At 39.0% G+C, this 10,192-nt stretch overlaps 1 protein-coding gene across 1 annotated transcript in view; it reads right to left on the bottom strand.

Annotated features, from left to right (window-relative positions):
- The window catches only part of LOC111144119 (synapsin II), a 211,913-nt gene that overhangs the window by 50,813 nt on the left and 150,908 nt on the right, over window positions 1-10,192 (bottom strand). The window lies entirely within an intron of this gene.

Here is a 10,192-nt window from a genome sequence, read left to right as displayed (position 1 = left end):
TCAGGGACTTCAGAGTCCCTTGTAAGTGGACTGTGCTTATATTTATATTGATATTCGTTCCTACTTTCCCTTAATCTCCCCCTCCCACCCTACCCCCAAAGATTTTCTTACCTATCCACTTAGGCTAGTTCTCCATGTGAATAAAGGGCCTTTCTATGCTATACCTGTTAGCAAGGTTGTTCTTTCCCAGAGTTTGAAATTTCAAATTAGTATGCTTCAGGGACTTCAGAGTCCCTTGTAAGTGGACTGTGCTTATATTTATATTGATATTCGTTCCTACTTTCCCTTAATCTCCCCCTCCCACCCTACCCCCAAAGATTTTCTTACCTATCCACTTAGGCTAGTTCTCCATGTGAATAAAGGGCCTTTCTATGCTATACCTGTTAGCAAGGTTGTTCTTTCCCAGAGTTTGAAATTTCAAATTAGTATGCTACACTGGAGGTTTCCAAAAGACCCTCTCAAAATAAAGGGATAAACTAACATTTATTGGGCATAATGTTCTAGGAATTGTGTGCAAGTTGCTTTCAAGAACATCTCATTTAATCCTAATAACAATTTATGATATAGGGAGAAAGGTCTTCATTTTTGAGATGATGAGACTCGGAGGAGAAAAATAGTGTATTCACAGTCACATGATAACTTAGTGACAGAGACAGTATTCACACCCAAGTTTGAATCCAGTGTTCCTGGGGCTGTACAGTCATCCCTCTCTGCTGATTCATGCTCTCCATCTTCACTCTCACCATTACGAAAACTGACTTGTCATGTGTGCTGCATTTCATGTTTTTCCCCCCATTTTCCTTCTTCCGCTCAAAAGGGACTTGATGTTGTGAGCACTAGTTCTACTACAAATACTTCCTATCCTGGTTCCTGTGAATTACCCAGGATGAGGCCAGGCTATTTCCTTTCCTCTCTGCTGGAACAGTCCGTTCTAGGAAGTTGTCATTTGTCCTACCCAAGTCCCTGGCCATCCTCAAATTGTTCCTCAGAGGCATTCAGCCATCCTGGAGCTGGATCACTGAAGCCTAGTCCCCAACCTTTGCCCCAATAACTCGCTAAGCTTCATCAGCTTGCTTCCAGAACTGTGTTCGACATTTATAGCTCAGCAAACCCCTCCACCTGTACCATATTCCATCCCTTTGGCTATTGTTCTAACTTACTTATGGACTTAAATGATAATCTACACGTGCCACCATCACTGCTCTGCAGATCTTAAACTCTGAAGGCCTTTATCCAGGACAATAAAAAGGAGAAATGGAGTAAATGACCCTGGAGGTTCTTTTCTTGAATTGATGAGGTGTGTCTACCTTACTACCAGCAATGCTTTTCTGATGCCTCCTCCTATCTTCCTGTCAGAATAGCTTTTGTCCTATGAGGTAAGTCTCAGAGACATTAACAATAACCTCTCATTCTATATGATACCTTGCACTTTCAAAGCACATTCCTTGCCTTATTGAAGCAGCCAGGGCAGAGAGCAATATTCCTTTGACCGATGGGGGAATTGAAAGCCAGAGCAGGGAAATAATATGCCCAAGCCACAGAAAAGTTCATAGGAGCTAAGCTTAGAACTAAGAGTTTACAACTAGATGCTTATGTGTTGCCAAGTATTTTAATTCACTCACTTATTTTGTGAGTTTACAACACTGATATTAAAGTATATTTATAGATTCTGGCTGGATTTATCTGCCACTTCCTGCACCTGCCCATTGACCAAGTTGGCTAATGATACTGTTTGCATGCTTTCTCCCTGCCCCCACCTCTCCAATGATCTTAATGCCTTTTCCTTAAGGTAATTTGTCCTGTTGAAAATCTTAGTCTATGTTTCCTGACTCCAGGTCACTGACCTCTGTTGGCTGAGCACAATCTTATGGAAAACGAGCTAAAGATGGCAGGCAGATGGGGCACAGAGCCTTCTTCTGGAGAATGAGCACATTTTCCTAGATCTAGCCCTTAGAAATTTAGGTTCCAGGTATTTTCATGAAAAATTGTGTGATTTATAAGCAAGTGACCAAAGTACCTCCTGATACTAAGAGAGCACTATTTGGAGGCAGCGTGTTAGAATCCAGGGGAGTTGTGAATCACAGGGCTCTGAAATCATAGTCTGGGTAGGAATCCTAGATGTACCCTTCCCTGGCTCTGTGATCTTAGGCAAGTGGCTTAAATTAAAAAAAAAAAAAAAAAAAAAAAAAAGAAAGTATGTCATATGGTGAAATCAATCAATCTACCTTCAAAAGTACACAAAAGAATAAGATAAAAAATAAGTTTCTCTTTTCCCATTTCTTTTTCATCACATATAATCCCCATTATCAGTTGCAAGTCTATCCTTCCAGTGTGGGGAAAATGTCTGCACACATACATGCTTCAAACATACATGTAGCATCATGCTGCATAAACTCTTCTTTTTGAACCTTGATTTTTATTGCACTCAAAAATACATCTTAGTGATATGCTTTCAGCATATACTGATGGACTTCTTTCTTTTTAATAGTTGCATGAAATTCCATTTGAAAGTCATACAGTAATTTCATCATATATATTGGTAAGTACTTAGATTTCCAGTTTTTGGGTTGTTTTTACCATTACAAACAGTGCAATAATGGCTAACATTTAAGAACATATCCATAGGAGGGAATCCTGAGTGATGCAGTCAATTAAGTATTTGATTCTTGGTTTCGGCTCAGGTCACGATCTTGCGGTCCTGAGATTGAGACCCACTGGGCTCCATGTTGAGTATGGAGTCCGCTTTCTCTCTCCCTCTGCCCCTTCCTCTCTTCTCTAAAACAAACAAATAAATCTTAAAAATATATATATCCGGGGTGCCTAGGTGGCTCAGTTGGTTAAATATCTGCCTTTGGGTTATATAATGAGGTCCTGGGATGGAGCCCCATATTGGGCTCCCTGCTCAGCAGGGATCTTGCTTCTCCCTCCCCCTCTGCTGCTCCCCCTGCTTGTGCTCTCTCTCTCTCTCAAATAAATAAATAAAATCTTTAAAAATAAATAAATAAATATATGTATATATATCTCCATAGGAAAAAAAGAATACATCCATGGGATAAATAACTTACCTTTTCCAACTATACTGAGATATAATTGACAAAACTGTATATATTTAAAGTGTGCATCATGATGACTTAATATACCTATACTTTGTGAAATGGGATTACCACACTCAGGTTAATTAACACATCTATCAACTTGCATAGTTACATTTTATGTGTGTGTGGTGAGAACACAGAAGATCTATTTTCTTAGAAAATTTCAAGTATACAATATAGTATTATTAACTATAGTCACCATGTTGTATATTAGAAAGATAAACAATTTCTTGAAGAGTTGCTGGTTCAAGGAACAGACACAGTTACAGTTTTTACTGATATTGCCACACTGCCCACCCCCTCCCCCCAATAAGGAAAATACAGCACTCTTTCTCAGTGTTTGAAAGTTTGGGAAAGCCACTTCCTCTCCCTTAGTTCCCTTCTCCTTCGCCCCAATCCCCACAGTTTCTTGCATAAACTGGACACAGAGAAGGACTTTCTGACTGGCGGTCTTGTCAAATCAGCCCAAATTCACCTTCTTTGCCAATCCTAAACAGAACCCAAGATGTACATCCTTAAAGCACAGACTAAAAATATCTATGGTGCCTGTGTTGTCAATTTCCCCCTATTGTAACATTTTCTTAACAAGCCTAGCAGCTGAGGATCTATGTGAGTTTAATGGCTTGCAGCTTCCTTGATGGGCCAGGCAATGAACCATCTCACCTTATTGCTAAAATGAGTAGAGGCTTCTAGATTTAACTCTTCTTACTCAAGGCAACGAATATACTCACCAATTCCTATCCAACTAGGGCTTGTGAGGCTGAGGACCACGATTTCAGACACTTCTCTTCTAAGGCTCCCGCAAAACTTAGGCAAGCCCAACTTGAAATCTTCCTGTTTTATGCATGGAATAATGGAGAAAGGTCTAGAAATAGGAGCCAGTGGAGTTGGGTTCAGGCATAGTTCTACCACTTTTCAACTGTGTGACTTTGGGCAAGTAATCACCTCTCTCAGCCTTAGTTTTCTCTGTGTAAAATAAGGTTAATAATAATTGTAATACTAATAGCAAGCATTCACTATGCACTAGCCACTATTCTAAGTATTTTATGTATTTTACCTCATTTATTAATACCTTATTCACAGGTTGTTGCAAATACTTAATAAAGCCAGATGAAAATAACTGACATGAAAGTGTTCTGGAAACTCTGAGATGCTATGCAAATATGAAATACTATTAGGAAAATGCAACAAACATTTATGTACCAGGTATTATTACTGTTTTATTATTATCACAGCCAACATAGCCTCTTCCTCTTCTGAACTTTCATTCCATTTATTGTCCACTCATGATATTGTCCACTCATGATGCTCATAGCATCATCATCTGATACCAACTTTCAAACTCAGTTGTCCAATAATCTGGGACACCCCTCTCCCACTCTCAGCCTCACACAACTGGATTATGTAATAATGCTTGGAGTAAAGACCATCCATATGTGAGCCCTGGATTTTCCAAAACATTTTAGATTTTAAATAACAATTTTGTCCTGTTGTCAGGTTATATGATCTGAGCTAATGCCTATACAAACATCATATCTATAAATTTCCAACTCCTTCACTGAGCCATGTACTTACCTAGATTCACAATCAGGGCTTGCTTATTGACTAGAGATGTTAGGAGTGATGGTTTTGGCTAAGCAAATGTAGAAAATCAGAAGAGCCACCTTCAGGACTGAGCAGACTGAGCCTGTCTCTGCAGGCCTAACCTCCTCTCTTCTCACATGTAGACATCCGAGGATGTCATGTGATAATTGGTTCTCAGTCTCCATCCACACTGGAACTAAAGGACCTAAAAACAGCTTATAGTGTAAATCCTCTCTAGGTGCCTGAGGTTTGTATAAGAATCAAAAACTCAAGGTAGAATATGAAGGCACTAACAAGCATTCTTAGAGCTCTGGAACCAGTCTAGCACCTAGTAAATGCGTGGCACTGGTCTGGATACTTACCTTTAACACGGTGCTGTTTCTGGCACTCACTGTCTTACTGGCCTCGTTCCTTCAGTCAAGCATCTTTAGGCATCAAGAAGTTAGAAAGTAAGCTAGGAATACTAGAGGATTCCTATTTCCCACCCAATGGTAAAATTAGGCCTGCTGATCTTGGGGAGAGTTTGTGAGGACCTGCCGCCACCCACTGGCAAGATGTGTACTATGTACATGCTGTGGTACCAGCTCACCACTTAGCCCTCTGAAGAAGCACCAACCCCACTGGCCCAGGAATATCCCTCCAGGGGCTTATTTGCCGCTTTGACAAACAATGCCTGAAAATCCATCGTTTCTCCTAGAAAGTGTGTGTTCATACACCCCAAGCTAGATACTTAGCTTTTTGCAATATCTAGAAAGAAACGTTGTGACTTGTCAGTAAATTCAGCAACAATTTACTGAGTATCCAATGGTAAGTGCTAGAACTGTAAAAATGCATTAGCAGTTGCCAAGTAGAGAAAGCACATTCTAGAAAAGGAGAATGCTATTCACTACCAATATGGGTTATTACTAAGGTCCCTTGCAACTCTTAAGATTTATAATTAATATTCACAGTCCCACCTTTCAATTTTTCTTGAGAAAATATTTAAAGCACACAACTAAAACAACAGAAGTTTCATGTAGATCAGAAACATGTACAGTGAAAAGTAAGTTCCCTCTACCTTCAAGAAGCTCACAGGTTCTGTGGAGAACAGAAGCATGAATAAAAGGTATATGTGTAAATACAGGGAATAAGCTGTAGCAGGATTATAAAAAAGGAATTTTAGGAGCTCAAAGGAGGAAGTTCTCTTGCTTATAGAAGTCTGGGAAGGCTCCAGAGAAGGAGCTGGGTCTTAAAGAATGAATAGGAATTTGCCACATGAGAATAAGAAGCAGAATTGAATGGCTGAGTGTAAAGCAACAGAGGCTACTTGAGCACAGAAAACGGCAGGGAAGGACACAACAGGCTGGGCAGTGGGAGCTGCAGGTCCCAAGAAAGGGAAGCATTGAACTGGCAAAGGGTTCAGATGTCAGGCTGAATAGTTGGGACTTAATATCTAGCTTCCAAAAGATTTTTTTTTAACACTTTTTATTGTGAAAAAACTACCTGCGATAGTTATCAACATTTTGCCAATCTTTTTCATCTATCGCCATCACTGTTGTTGAGACTATTGTCTGAGCGTTTTAAAACAAACCCCAAATATTATGTTATTTCTTCTATAAAATTTTAAGTACTATCTCTAACCAGTGTTGGTTTATTTTTTTAATGTAACAGAATATATATAACAAAATTTACCATTTTTAAGTCTAAAATTCAACGGCATTAGATACATTCACATTGTTGTGCAATCTTCACCACTACTTCCAAAACTTTTTCATCCTCCAAAACAGAAACTCTGTAGCCATTATGCAATAAGCACCCATACTTACCCACGGTCCCAGTCCCTGGTAACCTCTAATCTACTTTCCATCTATGAATCTGCCTATCTTAGAGTAATGACTTTTTAATACTTAATTTATTATTTAATAATTAATAGTAATTTTAAACATCTTTACTGAGTCTATATTAAAATTTCCCCAACTGTCTCCAGAATACCATCAAAAATATTAAGTAGGGGGTGACATGATCAGTTGTGCCTAAAATCTGAGAGACCATCTTACCTGGAATATGGGAAAGACTGGAAGGATTAAACCAGGGCTTGAGATCATTTGGGAAGCCCATGCAGTAACCAGATTTCAGGACTTGGTTTTACTGGTACATAACAAACTGATAGCTACTACACAGCACTCATCTGACAACTCAATTGATCCTTTGATTGATTAGGCCTCAGAACTTTGTAGCTGGCTGGAAAAGGACAGTTATTTAAAAAGATATTAGCAAAAAGGATTTAGTGAAGTCATAGAAAGTGGTATAAGACTTTTACTAAAGATGTTCTGGAACAGAGACATAAATGAGACCTAAAGTAGTCAGGTAGGGCCTCGACATTGGTAACGGGGTTCTTAACTTAAATCTAGACTTGCTTTCTAATTCATGAACCATAGAACTTTCTTTCAATATGTGGAGAAATGTCTGTTATGAATAACTGGTTTAGGAATAAGAAGCAACCAACAGGAATAAGTGAACACTTTTCTGGATAAAGAGTTCTGTGGCTACTCCTTAATATCATTAATTCAGTGATTAAGCTGTTCAATCAAATGCCCTGCAAGTAAGGCACTTCTTGGGTAGAAAGCAAGCTGCCTGGTGTCTTAGTTAACATTCATACAAATGATATGGAAGAGAGTACAGGGGAAACTGCCAAGTTTGCAGATGGCATTCAGCTCTTTCAGGGATTAAAATGCCAAGCTGATTAGGGATAAACTGAAAGAAGATGTGGACGTGGGCAGAAAAGTGGCAGAGGAGTTTTAATGTGACTAAGTGTAAGAAAACACATTCAAGGGAAATGATTTTATCACAGGATCACCCAGTAAAGAAAAATGAAAGGGGGAAAAAAAAGACACCAGTTCTGTATGTTGTCACAGACTAAACCTAAAAATTGAGAGTGAAAGGTTAAAAAATGTTGGGTATCATAAGAAAGTTTATTGGAAACCCAACATAAAGGCTTTCTTACACTCTGACCTAGTCTTGTACAAGCTGTAGGACTTTCATATTTCTGACCGAGCGTATTATGTCCACTTACCTAAAAACAAATGATACAGTGAAAGTAAAAATGGCCCCGGGAAAAATGGAACGAAATGTGAATGCTCGGATTTTAGGAAAGGCTGAAGAAGACATTATTTCTTAGTTGAAATAGTGTCTTCTTCAGTCTTTAAAGATCCAAAGGGGACAGACATGAATAAGAGAGGGAAAGAAAACACTGAATGACCACATACGTCATTTATCCCAAATAACCTATTAATCTTACGAAATTTCATGCCTTATAGGGAAGTCATCTCAATGTTACTAGTTTATAGTAAAATAAGGCTTAGCTAAACTAAGTGACTTGCTTAAAGGTAGCAGTTAATAGGTGGCAGAGCTAGTAAAATTAAATTTCAGGGCTTCTGATGATCAAATTTAGAGACTGTTTACTTTCTCAGATGGGGACTGTGCTCTATTCATTTTTGTATTCCCAATACCTGTCATATTATTTGACACATAGTGGATGCCCAGGAAATGTTTATGGAGTTAATGAAGTGAATATAGCTAGACATTTGGAAGTTAATATCGGAGAGTTCAGCCACGGTCATTGTGAAAGAGTCCTGGGCTTGTAGGTTTCTGAGTATACCTACATAGTCCCTTTCTCCGGAGTTTATGTTACTCCCTCAGGTTATTTGTGGGAACACTTTAATAGCCTTAGGAGGCAGATGAGACCCCTTAAGAAAAACAGCAATCTCAAAGTTCTGAAAATGACTAATTTCTGAGTAAATACCCCAGTTGTGACTTGATTTGGAAACACCAAATCACTTTTTCTGAGATGTTTCTGAAGATCTCTATTTTGGGGAATAATTAAATGATGCAGTATAGCCAGATAACAAGATTATCAAGTACAGAAGAAAAAAAAAAAAAGGAATCCTGTAACTCAGAACACATGATGGGAAGATTAGATGCATTTGTCTGTAATTATAGCAGAGCTACAGAACAGAATGCTTTGGAGTCATGGGACAGATTCTCTTTCCATGACTGGCTTATAAAATTAAATCAGGCTGATTTGATTTTGGAGCAAAATGGGTCAGTTATGAAGTTTGCTTTAGAGAAACATTAAGCAAATATAATTTTTAAAATATATGGATTTATTTTATGCTAGATAAACACGATTTCTAGCATTGACAAATCTCTAAATTTAACTCCAGTGCAGGGTCACAAATCATACCCACAATCACGACTACCATCAAAGATGCACATTCCCATCCATTTTTTGCAGACGAGATACAGAAGAATGTTCTTTATATTCTGGTCCCATCCTTCTATTTCTAATTTATCTCCTATTATTTCCCTCCTCCAAGATAGCTGCAAAGTTTTTGTATGACTTAGAAAAAGGCACTCCTTCCTCCAGATGGATACACTCCTGTACTGCGGTACTTAACTTGACAAAAAGAACAGGGGCTGAGTTTCATTCCCCACTAGTTTCCTCATTCAAATGCCCTTGTATGGTGAAAAATCTGCACAAGCATATGTAGGAGCACTGTCCAACCACCATTCAGACACTGAATGGTACTACCACATCAATCTGCCATTAAGACATTGTTTCCCAACTACCTCTCATCAAACTACTGCCTCTGTGCTTTGGTCCACTTAGAAATCACCCCTTTCGGGGTGCCGGGGGTGGCTCAGTTGGCTGAATGTCCAACTCTTGGTTTCTGCTCAGGGCTGTGGTCTCAGGGTTGTGAGATCAAGCTGTGTTGGGCTCTGCACGCAGCTTGGATTCTGCTTGGGATTCTCTTTCTCCCCCACTGTTCCTCCCCTCACTTCTGTGCTCTCTCTCTCTGAAATAAAGAAATAGAACCTTCAAAAAAAAAGAAATCACCGCTTTCTCACAATAGCCAAGATATGGAAACAACCTAAATGTCCACTGATGGGCAAATGTATAAAGGAAATGTAATGTATACATATAATGGAATATTTATTCGGCCTTTAAAAAGGTAATCCTGCCATTTGCAACATGGATGAACCTAGAGGACATTATGCTAAGTAAAATAAGCCAGACACAGGTAAAAACTGCATGATCTCACTTACATGTGGAATATAAAATTGTCAAACTCAGAAGCAAAGAGTAGAATGGTGGCTGCCAGGGGCATGAGAGGGAAAAATGAGATGTTGGTCAAAAAATCCAAAGTTTCAGTTAGGTAAGATAAATGAGTTTTGGAGATCTAAAACTCGTTATGGTAACAATGCTGTATTATATACTTGAAGCCTGTGGAGAATTCACTTTTTTAAGATTTTATTTATTTATTTGAGAGAGTAAGCAAGTGAGTGAGAGAGCACAAGTGTGGGGGAGAGAGGCAGAGGGAGAGGGAGAAGCAGACTCCCCAGTGAGCAGCGGGAGCCACTCTCGGGGCTCAATCCCAGGACCCTGGAATCATGTGAACCGAAGAAGATGCTTAACCAACTGAGCCACCCAGGCACCCAAAATCTGCTGAGAGTTCCTTTTTTTTTTTTTTTTT

This window comes from Enhydra lutris, unplaced genomic scaffold, assembly GCF_002288905.1.
Source record: "Enhydra lutris kenyoni isolate GAN:26980312 unplaced genomic scaffold, ASM228890v2 scaffoldscaffold10, whole genome shotgun sequence".
Taxonomy (NCBI): Eukaryota; Metazoa; Chordata; class Mammalia; order Carnivora; family Mustelidae; genus Enhydra; species Enhydra lutris.
Note: the sequence above shows the minus strand (reverse complement) of the source record. Positions and strands in the feature narration are given on the sequence as shown.